Raw genomic sequence first — 17,477 nt, forward strand, 5'->3', positions numbered from 1 at the left:
TTCTCTTTCATCTACAATTCTGGCAGCCAAGGGAAATCCAGATTCATGAACAAGGAAAATGATTCTTACGGTCAATTAATCTATTACTTTAATTCCCTTCTGAGTGATTGCTGTGATCTCCAGGTGTTTTTACACTGAGCAGGGACTGGACTGGCTGTCTTAGTCTTTGTTGACAGTCTGACAAATTCCTTATGGACAACTGCTCACTAATACACATGTTAATGTGTCAGCCGCACCGCAAAATATTTGCTAGGTTTACTAAAAGCCTAAGCATTTTTGGTGTGTAAAGGCTAATGCCATAGCTCTGCAAATAGGGCTGGGTTGTTGTTAAAGCCATGTACGAAGAAAATTACATCTTAACAAGGTGCTTTCTTCAGAATGTTTCGTTTCAAGCTATATTTCTGTCATTGACAGCAGCAGGATTTCTGATTAAAGAAGAGACTTTTCTTCTGCAGCAATGAATTTATAAGCACATTTATCAAAACTTAGCAACACTGCAATACTAATTCAGGATTCATCACTTTATCAAATGTGCTAGAAAGTAACAGCGGGATAAGTTCCCAATTTGTGAATGAATTTAATGCTCAGGGAAGTGAATGAGCCAAGAATAGCCTGGGGAGACGAAGGTGTGTTGCTTCTCACTCAACTTTCCCTCTTCTCCACAAGACAACGAACACTTCCACAAAGGCAGACTCCTGTGTTCTGAGGGTTGGTTTCCAAAATAGGTCATTTTCTGAGAAAAAATACCTTCTGTGGAAAACAGAATTCAAAACAGGTAGCCTCTAGTAAAATTAACTTTAATCAAACATGTTTGATCGAAGAATATACAGCCAAATATCTATTACATAAAAACTGTCTTCTTACATTGTTTAGACGTCTTTCTTTTGGTTTTGTCCTCTTCACCTTGGCATCAGAACCAGTAAGCTAATTCTTGCTGGTGTATTTTGTGGCTCTGTTCTCTCCCAGTTGCTTACTGAGCTTCCTACTCCATCTTTTTACCACTGTAGCATCTGTGTTCAACTTTTTCTTACATTCCCATGTGTCTTCTCACAAGTTCCTTATATCAAAGGTTACCTGTCTTTCTTCCACTGGTTTTATATATTCTTTTAAAACATCTTTTTAATATTTTACTTATCTTTTTTTAGAGGTGCGCTCAAGTGTGGCAAATAGTAAAGCATAAAAAAGAATGTTTTATTTATTTATTTATTTATTTAAAATCCACTCTCTCAGTTGAGGTTGGTGTGAGAGCTGTTTGAACACGTTGTTCAGTGGGGCCAGCTCAGGATTTCTGCTTTCCATTTTTATCTTATTCTTCTCTTCGCACTCTGTTCCTTTCTACTCATTCTCACTCCAGCACTAAAACAGAAAACGAAAATATTCACACTTAATCTACACATACACATTTAAAAAACAAAATGAAATAGGAGAGTATTTTTTTTTTATATTGCCTCTCCTTGTACAGATACTTAGCTGACAGTGAACCATAGTAACAAGAGTGGCTATGTGCGCTCCTTCATCCTCAGGAGTCCTGTTAATCAGGCCCTCAGCTTGCATTAAATAGTACAGTTCTGCTGACTAAAGGCAAAATACTGATTTACTGTGTCTAGAAATATAATCAGATGACTTTATGGCTTTTGGTTGTGTTCCTTACATCCTCAAATAGTCATATCACATCAGAAAAATCACAACAAATGGCAACGTCTGCTTCACATGTGTACTAAGAGATATTTCTTTCATAGTGTAGATGGAGACCACTGTGCTTGTCACTGACACGTTGAGAAAAGCTCTTGTGGTAAAGTAATTTAGGGCTGAGAAACCTATCAGAGAAGAGGTAGTGAGAAGGATATATGTACAGGTGTGTATGCTGCTGGATCAAAGGTTTTTGTTGTTGTTGTTGTTGTTGTTTTGAAACTGTACATAGAATATGTCTACAATGTCCTAAATGTAGGAATACAAATCTGTATCTTGTTTGCTTTAACCTTCTAAAACTAGTTGATCACACCCCCTCCATGGTTGATGGAAGAAGAGTCAATCTACAAGGAGTTTGTTCTCCATGCATAGTTTATTAAGACACAGAACCTAAAGTTTACACTATATCCTTAAATTATGAAAAGACAAAACTTGTGTAAGAACATTCTCGTCTTTTCTAGACCTCATACAGCACAGGAAGATTGTTCTTGTAGAGACTCATGTATTGAAGTATGAAAAGAGAAACATCACAAAGAAGATCTCGACATTTGTGTACTCTACAGATGTGTATATAATTACACACTTTTATGAATACGTACTACATTCTACTGAGAATGGTTTTCCATCAAAAGAGACCTGTATGTTCCCTGTGGTGTCCTTTACCAGAAAAGAAATAATAATTTTCATTTCAAAGTAAGGAAAGACCTTTAATGATAAGGATCCTGAAGCGCAGAGACAGATTGTGCTGGGCAAGAATTTGGATGTTCTGGGGCAAGAGTCCTTGAAAAGCAGATTCAAAAGACTTCTGTTACTAATGGTGCAGTTCAGCTGCTCTTGCTGGGTTGAAGGCTGGCCCATGAAACCTATCCTGACCTCCTTCATGGGGTTTTGTACAAACCTGTGCTTACAGTGTACTCTGTCACCAAAAGCAATCAGGTTAACATGTATTTCAAACCCTACCAAAAATAACTGTACATCCAAATGAGTCCAAATGAGCATGTAATCAAAATAAAAGTACCCTGAAATTTCTTCCCTATTACTCTTTATTCCTCTACTCCTGATATGGATGGGAGGGCTGAAGCTGTGCAGTGCCAGCCTTCTGCCACTGTGCACATTCTCCTGACTTCTGTCCTCACTGCTGAAGCTACTGTACAGTACTGCTGCCACAGACCTGCTAAGCCTCAATTCTATCTGGCTGCCGTTTTTTGTTTTTTTTTTTCTAAACTGCAGGCTGTCTTGTGCAAGGAGAAGGCCCAGGTGCCAAAGATGGCAGGGGATACACAGTGAAGTAACTGGCATTTACTGTTGTGTTTCCATGGAATGATAATTGTACATGGAATGCTGTCTTTACAATTTATTTATTTATTTATTTATTTCAGAAGCAGTACCTAAAATAATTCCAATAATCTATATTTGGCATCAGTATATATCTTTCATTTTAAAAGCTGCAATTGATAATCTGTTGTATATCTCTAATAAGACTGAATAAAAAGAGAAGTAAATGAAGAGATCTGCTCTTCTGAGTTTGTTTTTTTTTTTTTCTCCTCTGGATGTTTGTGTCCTATGTAATCATCCCAGAGGTGTGAGAAAAGCAATGGCATTTAAGCTGTTTGCTGCTTGTTTTTGCAGATAAAACAGAATTGACTCCCAGCTCCTTTAAATAAGAAATAATAAAACAAGAGGCATCTACAAAAATGTAGCATCAACCAATAAAATGAACGATCTGACAAATATAATTGCCAACAGAGCAAAGTAAAATATCTTTGAACCAATTTGAGTAATTGCAAGCACAGATTTATTCCTCATGACTTAGGGTTTTTGTTTGTTTGTTTGTTTGTTTTTGTTTTTGTACAGAGCCAGAGCTGATTAAAGCAATGTTTATAGCTTTTGCGTGATACAGGCTCAGTGACAGATTTTGGCTATATAGGTGAACATATACTTCTAGTGAGGTTTTAGTTTCAAACACTAGTGTTATTCATGGAAAGAGTATCATACTCTTTGCATTTAACCTTGTGTCATCCAAAATCAGTGGAAAAAACACTGTTGACCTCAATGCATACAAGATGTCACTCTGTAATTTGTAAAGCTCATAACAGACCTTCTGTCATGGGTGTTTTTGTGATAGGACAAAACTGGTCCTATTCACTCTTTGTGTCTAAGTGCACCGTAGTCCTAGCTGAGAATATATACAGCATTTGATGCTGGGAATGTTGGATGGAGTAGCACATGACTGAAAAGTCCTTAGAAAAGATCTGCCACAATGTATTTAAGTTAAACAAACAAACAAGCAGCTATTGAGCAGTATAACTCATCCTCATTTTAAAGTGCAAATAACTTCCCAACAGCAAGTAGAAATAAGGAATAATATGCAATGTGAATGATCTGAGAACAAGAACTTTAGTTGCTAATTAACTTGACTGTACCTAATGTGATGAACTTGTGAGGATCATAGCAGTCTCTGGTAGTTTCTTGAAAAATATGTCAAAAATGGTTCAGTCATGACAGCCTCAGGTGTTCAGCCACAAGACAGACATTGTCTCTCAGTGAGTGTAACTTTTATCTCATTTACCTGTGACACGTAAGTCCTGAATTCAAGATGTTCTTCATTTTCCATCCTTTTTTTTTTATTATTTCTTTTCATAGAAAAATGGAAAACGTTACCATGAAGCTAGTGAACTGAAGGACCTAATTGCAACAATTCAGGAATAAATGCATTTAGAGTGCATGCCTCATCACTGGCTTGACATGCAGCACTTAGACAAGATAGCTTTTCTGCATTTCTCAGTGAAAGGTTCTGTCATTCTGCTCCTGTCATGCAGGACCCTCAGCATCAGCAGTGTGTGCTGTACTACAGAGAAAACCTGAACAGATGAAGTTACACAGAAGAGAGAATGCAGACAGAGAAACGAAACTGATTTCTGTCCAACTTTTTGGGAGAATCACACTATGGATAGGAAGGTGTAACACTGGGTGACTTAAGGCAGTGTTATCATTTGCTGTTTGGACAATGCACAAAGGAATAGCTAGGACTGCTTTTCACAAGCATTAATCCACGATCTCTTTTGGATTGGCCACGTTGCCAGCATCTTGTGCCCTTAAGGCATGTCTATGATTAAAAGGAATCACCCTACAAAACAGTCCCTCCTCCCACCAGTGCAGAAACAGATTGTGGAAGAGGTTTTTTTGACAGTACCATTCTCAGGACAAGCTGCACATTTCTTTATTTCATTTATTAGCATTGTTATATTGGTTAAATCTATGAGATTTTTCCTACTCCTAAAAGGCTTCCTTGTCCTCTGGGATTGAAATGGCTTTTTGTATGTATTCTTAGGAAGCATATTTATGTTATTATATGTACTATTAGAAACATCTGACATATCAGATATATTCAGAGCATTGATTTCAGAGAAAGTCAGATATAGAATTGCTTTTAAGGGTAAGCTTATGCTTTAGTTCTGTAAACACGATGAGCTGACAGCAGGCTCCTCTGATGACCAAAGCAGCCTGTGTTCCACCAGATCTGTTCCTTCCCCCTATTGCCCCCGAGTCATCTTTCCCTTTTGCTTACATAAGAGTTTGTGCAACAGCAGACTGAACCAAAGCAGAAAAGTCATCAAATTAACACTAACTTGCCAGTAAAGCAGTTAATTTTAACAGGAATTAACTTTTTGACAGTGCTATCAGTGTGCCTGCACAGCACAAGTGTGGATATGGCAGGAGGAGAATAAGACCTGTGTGAGATGGCTTCTGCTGGCAGAGGTGCTCATTTGTGTCTGGTGTTCTGCAATGTAGACATGCTCAATTTTCCCATCATAGTATGGGGATAACAGCTCTTTCTCACCAATCAGTGATGCTAGGAAAATAACATTTTACTTCAATTTTAACAACAATTAAGATACATTTAGTTTCATAGGCAAATTCAAGTGGCAACTTCAACAGTAAATGAAAAAGAAATCTTTAGAAATACAACAGGAAGAGTTCTATGAATTTTTCTTTTTTTCACACACTTCAGGATTATAGGGTCACCATGGCGCTGTGAGACTGATCCTGGGCTGGTCATAAACATCTGAGGTTGCTCAGTGTGTGAAGCCCTTGGACCTAAATAGGAGAACTCACATGCTCATGTGTTTGTTGAATTTGTTCTTCACTGGAAAAACTACTGACCGTAGGTGGTACTTCTGAGAATAAATCACAGTTATGCTGAAACAACGAACTGTTGTTTTTCTGAGAAGAAAAATGTCTCTTTTAGAATACTGTTTTCAGAGACACCTGAATCTTTGTGAAGTTTAATGTAAAATGCCCTTTGGGCAATTGGGCAGTCATTACTTATACATATCAATATGAGGCTTCTGCAACTGTTTTCAGTAAAGTAAGTCTTCTAAAGCTTATATGGTAAAATAGTACCACTTATTGCTTTTATTTTAATTGATTTTGGAAAGATTCTCAAGGGTTGATATAAAGATGGACTTCAGTTAAACATTATCAGTCTAACACTGAGTTACTAGTAACTTAAATGTGTGATTATCAGAAAATATACAATTTTTTATTAGGTACTGAGAGAATGCACACTTTAAACCAACTCAGTGGACCCCTAAATTCTCTGGGGCTAACCCATCAGTAATAAACACCAGCTGTTCCACCCTGCTGATCAAGATCCCAGAGGGTAAGACATGGTTTGCTTCATGCATTAGACACTGGAAAGTGCGTTTAACAGCAGTTACCAAGCTGCTCAGCTGTTCAGAGATAACAGAATTAAAATCTGCTTCGTGACAATCTTTCATAACCAGAGTCAGTCAGTAGACAGTCAAAGCTTTCTGAAATGAATTTATCCATGTCATGCAACTTTTAGTGCTTCACGTTAGTTGAAGATCAAGTATGGAATGTTGGCGTGTTCTTAATAACAGTGAAGGTTCTTAAATTTTTTGCAGAATAAAAGGAGCCACAATGTCACTTCTAGTGGAAGAATTATAAAGAACTTGAAATAGTTCACCTGCTGAAAGCTTTAGGTGCATCACGAAATCACAGTTTGCTTAACTCGTTTTGGGAGAAAAAATTGCATGTACCTCTTAAACACACAATGTATTTTGAGCGAGCAACTAAACAGACTGGTGGAAATCTGATTCTCAGCACAAAGAAGAGGACTGAGCTTTTTAAAAATAAAAATAAAAATGAGGAAATCAAAACTACTCGTTAATGTAGATCGAAATTCATGGTCGATGCTGGAACATTTTCCTCCTTGATTTCTGTCTATAGTGCATCAGATTCATGGAAATATCAGGCCTTCAAATTTTGTAAAAACAATCCAGTGGAAACCATAGAAATAGAAATTTAAAATATTTAAAGTTTTCCTGTTAAAAATACTGTCAGGCTTCTGTACACTGATGAACTAATTACATTATTATGCAGACTGCATAGTTTATGCACAATCTCAGAAGCTACCAAAACATTGGCATGGTAACAGAGTAACTGTTTACAGATGCTCTTCCTATCTCCTTCTTCATTAAAATAATGACTAAATGCAGCTGTAGATACATTTGAAGCAATCTTCCATTTTATGTCATTAGTCAACAAAGCCAGCTGAAATCATTGGAAAGACAGCCACTTACCTGAAAAACCTTTACATTACCCATTTCTGTAGCAGAATTTCACTCCCAATGTAGTCCTTGCCGTCATCTGAATTTTCAAAAGTGTTGAGGCAGTTGAAGAAAAGAGTAGTGTTAAATCGTGAAATGCAGAAAGGAAAATATAGAGTGGGTTAATCATCCTGGACAGGAAGGGGTTGAACTAAACCAAGTAACTGGTTTCTTCCTGCAGGAATCACAGCTGTATGGGCAAGTCTGGATCATAATGTGGTTTCTTATGAGTACAATATTTGTGTCCGTGAAGGAACATCTAACATAATGTATTTGTATAATGATTTAGTGATGCAAACAAACAGCAGATTACTATGCACCTGACCATGATCTCCTGGTCAGATAGTCCCTTTTAGATTGTTTCTGCATATTGATCTGCTCTTTTTGTTAAGCCATCTATAAAGCTGTCAGAAGCCAGACCATCATCTCAAGAAGTAATGAATAATCCAGAAGTGTCCAAATGTTGTAATGATAGCTTTGAATTACTACTTCCTCTATATGTTAATTTGTGTATATGTCCAGACCAACTTTTACCAAGGATTGGTGGTCTTTGGAGGTGAAGACATAAGATATAAGTGATTATTTCTTGAGGATTTTGCAAAAATACTTTGGATACATTTTCAAATATTGTTGCTTTTTCAAATATACTGTAAGTATTGATTCCATAAGATTATTTAATAATCTGTGTAGAAATTGATTTTATTTCTGTAATACTTTCATTACAAATTCCATGAAAATTAACAATATATGTATAGTCAGTCTGAAAATCAGAATATAATCCTATAGTTTTATGCTACTATTGCAAGATATTTAATTCATAAACTAGAATGACAGTACGAAAATTTTTAAAAATTAGGAGTTTCACTATTCATGCATAATACAAGTCCAGAATTCAAGCAAAGGAAAAATTAAGCTTCCTAAACAAACATATTTTCTAGTTTTTCTACTCACTACTTCATGACATTTAATGTGTTTCTAATTTATCACCCCAAATTCATTTCAGAATTCAATCCCAACACTCAATTCACCAGCTGGTGCATTAAGTATATCATGTCATGTCATACAAGTCCCTAGGTTTGTCCTACTAAAAGTCAGTATTACATATTATTGAAGATCCTTGATAAACATGCATTACCAAGCTCTTTGCTTATCAGTGAAATGAATTCTAGTGTGTTAAATAACCATGCATATTATAAAATATATATTATAGCTCATCTTCCCTGAGACCAGCATCTGGCTATCTGTTCACATATCAATATTTGCTATAAATATTTATTGTAATAAATGTTGCATTTCAGATTTTTTAGTTGAATAATTTTTAATAACTTAGATATCCTTACAAACAACCTGATTTTGACATGTGTACTTCATTTGAACTCATAGAATAAAGTGGTCAATACGATGTTTATGAGAAAGCAACATGACCGCTAAAAGCTGAAAATTCCAACTCCTGATTGTTTGATTAGAAAACACTAGTACATTCTCTTCCTCACCAAAACACATATTTTTTCATAATGGACAATGACGCTAATTATACAGTATCTCCTTGCACACTGACTGAAGCTGGTTGCATGTTAATATGGAGAAGAAACAGCATTAAGACTGTCGGCACTGGACATGCTTCAGTGTTGCCTTTTAATTAAAAGTTCAAATTTCTGAAATAATAGCTAGAAAAGAATGTACCAGAATCTTACACAAGAGCTAGACTTACAAAACACAGCAGTCACATGGCTTTGTTTCCTGTCACACACAGTTAGCATCAATGACATTGCTGCTGCCAAGTTCACTTGATCTATGCATAAAAGAGATGCTTACTTTTCAAGAGTGATTTGCCCAGCAATAATGAAAACATCCCAAATTCCTTCATAGTTATCATGCCTCCACCCCATTAATTTGTGACCATACAGCTGAAGGGAAACAAAGTGTTGAACTGCTGACTTTGCAGCTTTGCCTGGGGAAAAGGGAGTGGGGTTGCTGTTGCTTTAATTTGGGGTGTTTTGATTTTTCTCATAAGGAGTGGAGTTTTAGTTTTATGTGTGCTGCATGAACGAACATTTTCTGTACTTAGTGGTTTATCTGCAGTGTACTGCATGAATATCTAGATTGCTGAAGCTCCCCAGTTGTTAATGGAAATTGAGATAGCTGGCAGTCCTTTCAAATCTAGATTTATGTCCTGAAAGTGAAACAGCCTAAGGAAACTAATGCCCCAAGTTTGTGATTTAAGTCATTCCTTCCTAGCAGTAAGTGAATATCATATTTTCAAAGATAACATGTCAAAGTTTCCCAGAGATATTCATTACAATGGCTCGCATCTGATTATCTGGTGTAAATTCAAAGTTATTTTCCTTATGCAAGACTACCTTGCCATCACACAACTATAAATCGGCACATGACTGGCCCATCGTTTTTTGATCTTCTTTGGAACATAATGGCTCAGTTCAGAACAGAAGTAGAATATTTGCATATTTGGTCAATTTTAGAACCAAGTACTATTATTTAAATGATAATTGGAATGCTTTCTTTAGAAAAGACAGCATAAACAATACAGTTATGAATTAATCATCTTCCTTTATGAACTTTGCAGTTCAGTGGAGATCATTTAGTCAGTAAAGAACAACTACATTAATCAGCATTATACATCTAAAGTTGCATTAAATAAATGAAGATCCTGTAAGTAAGAAGGAGCTTTGAATTGATGCAATCGTATAATATTTTTTTTTCAACTTAGATTCAGTTTGTTTTAAAAGTATTTTTAAAAGAAAAAAATCAGTTTCTCTCTTATATGCCAGAATTACATCAACAATGTAAAATGTTGTGGTAATTTAGCATTACAGGAAGAAAAAAAAACAACACATATATTTCCAAAATATTGGAACAGAATACTGAGAGGAGACCTCATAAAAGACTACAGTTGCCTCACGAGGAGAGTGGAGGGGCAACACTGATCTCTGCTTCCTGGTGGCAGAGACAGGACCTGAGGGAATGGGATAGAGCTATGTCAGGGTTTCTTTACAGAGTGGGTGGTTGGGCCCTGAAACAGGCTCCTCAGAGCAATGGTCACAGCACCAAACTTGACAGGGTTCAAAAAGCATTTGGACAACACTTTCAGAATTTTTGAGTAGTCTTGGGTAGACTCAAGAGCTGAACACACTGATTCTTGTGGGTCTCTTCCAACTTGGGATATTATAGAATCATTTGAGTTAGAAGGGACCTTTAAAGGTCATCTAGTCCCATCCCTTGCAATGAAGGGGATCTATAGCTAGATCAGGTTGCTCAGAGCCTGGTCTATCCTGACCTTTAATGTCCCTAAGAACAGTGCATTCACTACCTCTCTGGGCAACCCAGTCCAGTGCCTCACCACTGTTATCAGAAAAAATGTCTTCCTTATACCCAACATAAGTATCTCCTCTTTTAGTCTGAAGCCATTTGCCCCTATCCTATCATAGCAGATCCTGAAAAACAGTTTGTCCCTTTTCTTTCTTATAGCCCTCGTTTAGATACTAAAAGGCAGCTGTCAGGTCTTCCCAAAGCTTTCCTCTCCCCAGGCTGAACAGCCCCAGCTCTCTCATCCTGTCCTTGTGTGGGAGGTGTTCCATCCCTTGGTTCATTTTGTGGCCCTCCTCTGGACTCATTCTAACAGGTCCATGTCTCTCCTGTACAGACGACTCTATGTCTGAACACAGTACTCCTCATGAAGTCTCCTTGGTGCAGAGTAGAGGGGCAGGATCACCTCCCTTGCCCTGCTGGCCACATTTCTTTTGATGTGGCCCAGAATACAGTTGGCTTTCTGGGCTGTGAAGGTACATTGCTGGTTCATATTCACCAGTACCTCCAAGTCCTTTATGGCAAGGCTGTGCTGTATCCTTTCATTCCCCATGTGATTATTATACAAATGGTTGCTGTGATGCAGGACAAGACCTTGCACTTGAATTTATTGAACCTCATGAGGTTCTCCTGGGCCCACTGCTTTATCCTATCTAGATCTCTTTGGATGGCATCTTATTCCTTGGACATATAAGTTGTACCATACAGCTTTGTGTCATCTACAGACTTGCTGAGGGTGCACTCAATCCCACTGTTGACATCACTGATGAAGATATTTGTATGGGAACTGTTGAATCCTAGCCTGAACCTCTGATTGACCACCTGAGACAAGCGCTGAGTCATCTGCAGGGGCACAGGTGAACGCAATTTCACCTGAGTGACTGGAAGGGGTGGAGCCTGCTCCACCTCTCCTAGACCCCATTTAAGGGCTGACTCCCAAGGAGGAAGGATCTCTATCTGGAGATTGCTCCTCTTGGAGCTCTTCTGTGAGCCCAGGAAATGGGTAAGATCTTTATTTCATTTTTACTTTGTGATGCAATAATCTCTGTGGTCTACTACCTGTTTGCCATACAACGTTAAACAGCATTGGTCCCAGTACTGACTCCTGAGAGACGCCACTCATCACTTATCTCCATCTGAACACTGAGCTATTGACAACCACTCTCTGGGTGCAGTCTTGCAACCAGTTCCTCATCCATTGAACAGGCTATCTATCAAGTCCACATCTCTACAATTTGGAGAGAAGGGAATTTTGGGGGACTGTATCAAAGACTTAACTGAATTCTGGATAGATGACATCAAGTTATTTTCTCTTGTCCACTGATGCATTTACACCATCATAGAAGGCCACTAGGTTGTTCATGGTGAAACCATGCTGGTTGTCTTGCATCACCTCTCTCTCTTCCATGTGCCTTAGCCTAGCTCCTGGGGAGATCTTTTCCATGATCTTGTCCGGCACAGAGATGAGGCTGACAGGTCGCTAGTTCCCTAGGTCATCTTATCTGCCCTTCTGAAAAAGAGTATATCATCATATCATATGTTATGATCTAGTCTAAGCATAATGCCTGCTCCTCTCTTTTTCAAGAGTATTTAAACAGTTATCTCTCGAATTTCTTCTTTTCACAGAGAAGAGCTTTCTGTGTGTCTTTAGTTCAAGCTCTTCCAGTTTAAAGTCATCTCTAAATTTAAGCACGTTACTGAAGTATCCAAAACACAAATAACCACAGAGAATAACAATGACATAAATAAAGCATTACTTGATATTACTATTTAGTAAATAATTACAAATGTTATGTAAGTATTTTTTTCAATGTTATGTACACAATTTATGCTGGACAATTTTCACCAATTATCATACAGACTAGTACCAAAAACCTCCTTGAAATTTATCCCATTATTCTTCCTTATATACTAGGCCAGTTACTCTGTCCAAGGGGGAAATATCTTAAATTATTGAGATTAGTCTTGAGAAATGAGTTGGTTATTTCTTAGCATCCTTCTATTTCCTGAATGCTTCAAAGTTAGTTGTTTCATCATCTGTTCCGGTATTTCTAAAAATATCTGGTTTTCTGAACTATGAATTCTCATATCCACTACTCTAGCACCTTCCTTGAGTTTTCAGAAATCCTGAACAAGAATTCATTCCTTAAGGAGTCTACCAGGATTTCACCAAGCACCATTTCCTAGAACACATAATGTACCCAAATAACTTAAATTGGGTTCTTATTTTGGATTACTGTCTTTGACTAAGTTAATTATGATAAGAATTATGTGACAATTAAATCTTTTTGTGAAAATCAAGAAAAAGACCATGTCTTTGTCACTCACTGCATTCCTTATTTTCCTTTTAAGCCTATAGGGATCCACAGTTTCTCTCACTTTATTTTGTTTCTAAAGTAATTAGATAATCTTTTCTTCTTTCTTTTGTCTGTTGCTAATTATAATGCATTTTGTACATCTTTGCTTTGATTCCACAAACATATATTGCATTTATGAATTGAACTGTCTTGCTAATTCAATTTTTTTTATTTTCAGATGATTGGAAGTCTCCTTAGTCTTAGGTATTTTGTTTACTACCTGTCTCTCTCTGAGTTGTGTGTCATTAATCATAGAATGGCTTACTTTAGAAGGGATGTTAAAGACCACCTAGTTCCAAATCCCCTGTCATGGGCTGGGTTGTCCCCCACCGGGTCAGGCTACCAGCAATCCCATCCAACCTGGCCTTGAATGCTTCCAGGGATGGGGCATCCTCAAACTCCCTGGGCAGCCTGTTCTAGCACCTCACCGCCTTCTGAGCAAAAAATTTCTTCCCAACATCTAACCTAAATCTAGGCTCTTTTAGTTTAAATTCATTCCCCCTTCCCTTTCCATTCTTCTGTTAAGAAGAACATAACGGAGATTCTACCAGCTCAGACAAAAATAGCTGTCTAGCCCAACATCCTCTCTCTGATCATGGCTAAAAGAGGATGCCCTAGAGAAGAATAAGATGGGACAAGCATTCATGCTGTCTACTCTAAAGTTATTACACTTTTTGTGTTTTGTGTTATGGTTATCCCAATGGATATTAAAAGCACATGAGGCACTTGAGACACCCTACTTCTGTTAGCCATTCCAAAGTTTACTTCCTCTCATATTTCTTACTTTAAATATAGCTCTGTCTACTTCTTCTTTTTTATTTCTGGGAAAAAAAAAAAAAAAGAAAAAAAGAAAAAAAAAGTCTTCCTGGACTTCAGAAAAAGTGTGCACACTTCTGTTATATTTTGAATATATGGCAGTATCACTTGATCACATGAAGAAGGAACACAGGACAAAGTTATGTTTGGCCTCGTGACCTTTCTAACATAGCCTGGATCTCGACTCCCCTCTAAGAATATTTCTTTCAGAGTGTCAGATAAACTCAGAGGATAACACCTACAATAGTTAGACAAGGAATGAATTAGAAGAAACTCAGTCTACGCAACCATGGTCAGACCTTGGTTTAAAGCCAGGCAAACTCACTTTAGGCATCTATCTACACCTCATCATGAGACTTAATTGTGCCTTGGCTTCCTATTGGCTCAGACTGTGGGGAGGTAGTTCATGAGGGCAGCTCAGACCTCAAGTGAACTGAGTCATCTGAATCAAGGGGAAAGGCTCCCTGTGTTGGCTGAGCATATTGTATATAGATCTTGTTCAGATGGCTGAAACTAGATAATATAAAACAAGCTATGTAGTGGAAAAACAAATAAGGTAAATAATTGTAACAAATATTTGATGATGAATTTTCTAAAGCTTTTTTGGTAGGTGATATTTATCTTTTTCAAATTTATTTCCTATGGAAGCTCCAGTATATTCTAGCTGTTGAAATAATTGTTTATGAAAAAGCAAACTTTGGAACTTCATACTCACAGAGCACAGGAATATATTTTGCATCTGCACATGCAAGAGTTCTTGCCAGCGGTGTTCACATGCCCATTCAAACAGCAAACAGAAATGATCCCATTTGAGTGATCTGAGTAGCTATAACTACAAAACACAGCTGTTTCAAATGTCCACAAATGATTATAGAGGTAAATGGCTCAAAAAAGTGATTACTGACAAACCTGGATAACTGATTACTATTTTAAACCTGATTTTCCACATAACATTCTACAAACAATAAAGATACTGAATTTATCAAATAAAGCCTTTGATGTTAGTCACTCAATAACTACTAAAATCATCAAAAGACATAAACACACATCAAGAATTGCTTTGTGAATTTTGTCACAATTGATAGCCTTCTGTTAAGCCTCTGTGAGAATGAAAATGGAGTTTATATTATTTAAATAATGTAAGAAAGAGGAATATGTCAGGTCTGTTGTATTCATTCAGATTTTCTCTATGGCCTTCAGTTAGACTAACCAGCCAAGTGCTCCCTACAGATATGTTCCCAAAGACAACATTGTACTATTACCAAACAGTTAACAAACAGTTAAAAACCTTAAGAATCTTTAAGATTCTTTTAACTTTATTCCATTCCATTTGCTTTTTAACCTCCAAAATAGAAATAAAAATATACTTTTAAACTGTATTCAGAGCACTGCAGAGAAAAAATAGCCAAAAAAAAAAAAAAAATCTACTTACCTGGCAACAGAAAATATTTGGCTTTATTTATTTTTATGTATTTTTTTTCCACATTCTCACATGTAAAATGTGCCAGAGAATTCATAATACGTTTTGCAAATAAGTTATGATCTAAGACATCAGTCTGAGGAAGCACATATGCACACACCTGATCAGGAATGTACTTAACCATATGCCTAGCTTCACTGGGATTTAAGCATATTGAATAAGGCACTTTCCAAAATTAGGGCCTAAAGCAGAGAGAGAGCTAGCTAGCTCAGGTAGTGGAGAAGAATATTAGCACAGAAGCTCATCTAAACTAGCTGATCCAGCAGAGTCAAGCTCAATAATTGATTTTTTGACATAACCAAAAAACCATGCTGTTTTTAAAAGGGAACACTTCATCAATCTGGTCTCAAAGATTTGTGTCGGCATGACCAATCTATGAAGAGGAGCTGTGTCGTGAGTGGAAGCTGGAGGACCAGAGCTGGGCCTGGGCAGGGACTGAACTGAACTACTGCTGTTCAGTTGGAGCTCTGCACAATACTTCCAAAAGGTGCCTGATGTAGAACATGGTGAACTACTCTCCAGAAGCTCCAGGTCCAGCTGTTTGCCTTGACTTGTTGGATAACATTTTCCACATCTACTGGCATTCTTCAGTTTAGTGGGATGCTTTTTGGGGTGTTAAGGGGAGATTCTAATTCCCACACTTACAAACTTAATTTTTGTCGATTTAAGGTATCTGAAACATTCATCCAACTGCTATGATTGGAATTACTGAAACTTGTCTTTATTAGCCTGTTTTGCTGACGGGTCATACAAAAAAAAAAAAAAAAAAAAAAAAAAAAAGCTTGAAATTAATTTCTTTCTTTAGTGCAGTACTTTTTATGTACCTTTTCTATTTTCACCAAGGATTTTTCTGTGAGATCTACTTGTTATGATGGTTTATTCTGAAGCCTATTTTATAGCAAGCTGGCTCTGTCATTGATGTGTATTGAAAATAAGCCCAGACAGCAATAAAATCAGTTGTAGAAAGAAAATTGCAAGATGTTTGAAGTATGAAGGCAAGTTCAGCATCCTCTTTAGAGCAGAACATGTTGTAAAGGGAGATAGTAATTGTGATTCTTGGCTCATTTTTTCCCTTCTTGACTTGGTACATGCTGAAAACTAGGGAAGTGTATTAACAGCCAGGCACTTGCTGTCTTCAAGGGTATTTTAAGTCCTTTAAGTGCACTAAGCAAACTAAGGCACCAAATAAATGTGTTTTTTTTTTCTTCTCAGAGAAGAAGTCTGAAATTTAGAAATTCGAAAACTTGAGGCTAACAAGTTTGAAGATAAAACAGGAACACTGAGGAAACAATATCCTAGATTCTCTGAAATAAATGTGTGAACTCTTGTGAATAAGGCAAGTCTTCCTATTTATTTGAGTTCCCTAATATTTTTCCATAATATGAGATGTTCCGTTAGGAAAGTATAAAAGAAAAAATCGACCGAGGCATTTAACCCTACTCATTTTAGCAGTAACACAGCACAAGCAATGGCTATTACTACTTACCTCAGGTTACTCATTTCCATTCCTCCATCATTCCCTCATTTTGCCAGTACAACAGTTTGTAGGGCTTTGCAGAGAACTTGATTAGATAAGTGAACTGAGTTAAATATAAATCTTTCTCACTTACTCATTTGCAGAATTAGGTTTTAGCCAGATCAACTCCTGATCCAAATGATCACACAAGCCCTACCTAGTCTGACACAGCTGGGAGGTGGTAAGGGTAATCATTTTGGGTGCTTGCTAGTGCAGTTGACTGTTATTGGTTTAAATGAACTGTGAAATTGCACCAACCCATCTACAATCTCTCCCCATAGTTTTCAAACAAGGATGCTTTCCTTTCAAAAGAGCTATTTCTTTAATTAGGTCAATTCTTCAGTCTGTCTCGTGATGTGCAGCTGGAGAGACTGAGATGGGAAAGCATGTACACTTGTGCTTTGGAGACTGTCAGTATGGAACTAGCAGGTGTTGCTTTAGGTGAGGAAACACCTGAAGAACTTCCAGCTCTCATAAAGTATGTGGACTGGTGGTGAGGAGGGAAAGATGTAGTGGTGGTTGGGAATCACACAACTGGCAAAAAAAAAATACGCACCAAACCATTTTGCCCCAACTTCTGGAGATTTGTTGAGCTTTCCTGAATTCAATTTAAGGCACAGTAATTTTGAATGAAATATCCACACAGCATCTTATTACAGTTT

General features: G+C 37.2%; 1 long non-coding RNA gene across 1 annotated transcript; it reads right to left on the minus strand.

Annotated features, from left to right (window-relative positions):
• Positions 1-781: 781 nt before the first annotated feature.
• Positions 782-16,859, minus strand: LOC101748137. The gene is made up of 3 exons (XR_001462525.3): positions 16,786-16,859; positions 7,296-7,362; positions 782-1,356 (listed from the first exon to the last, which is right to left on the minus strand). It is a non-coding gene; the product is annotated as an uncharacterized LOC101748137 (long non-coding RNA).
• Positions 16,860-17,477: the final 618 nt, after the last annotated feature.

The sequence above is a fragment of the Gallus gallus genome, chromosome 1 (genome assembly GCF_016699485.2).
Source record: "Gallus gallus isolate bGalGal1 chromosome 1, bGalGal1.mat.broiler.GRCg7b, whole genome shotgun sequence".
NCBI classification, from domain to species: Eukaryota; Metazoa; Chordata; class Aves; order Galliformes; family Phasianidae; genus Gallus; species Gallus gallus.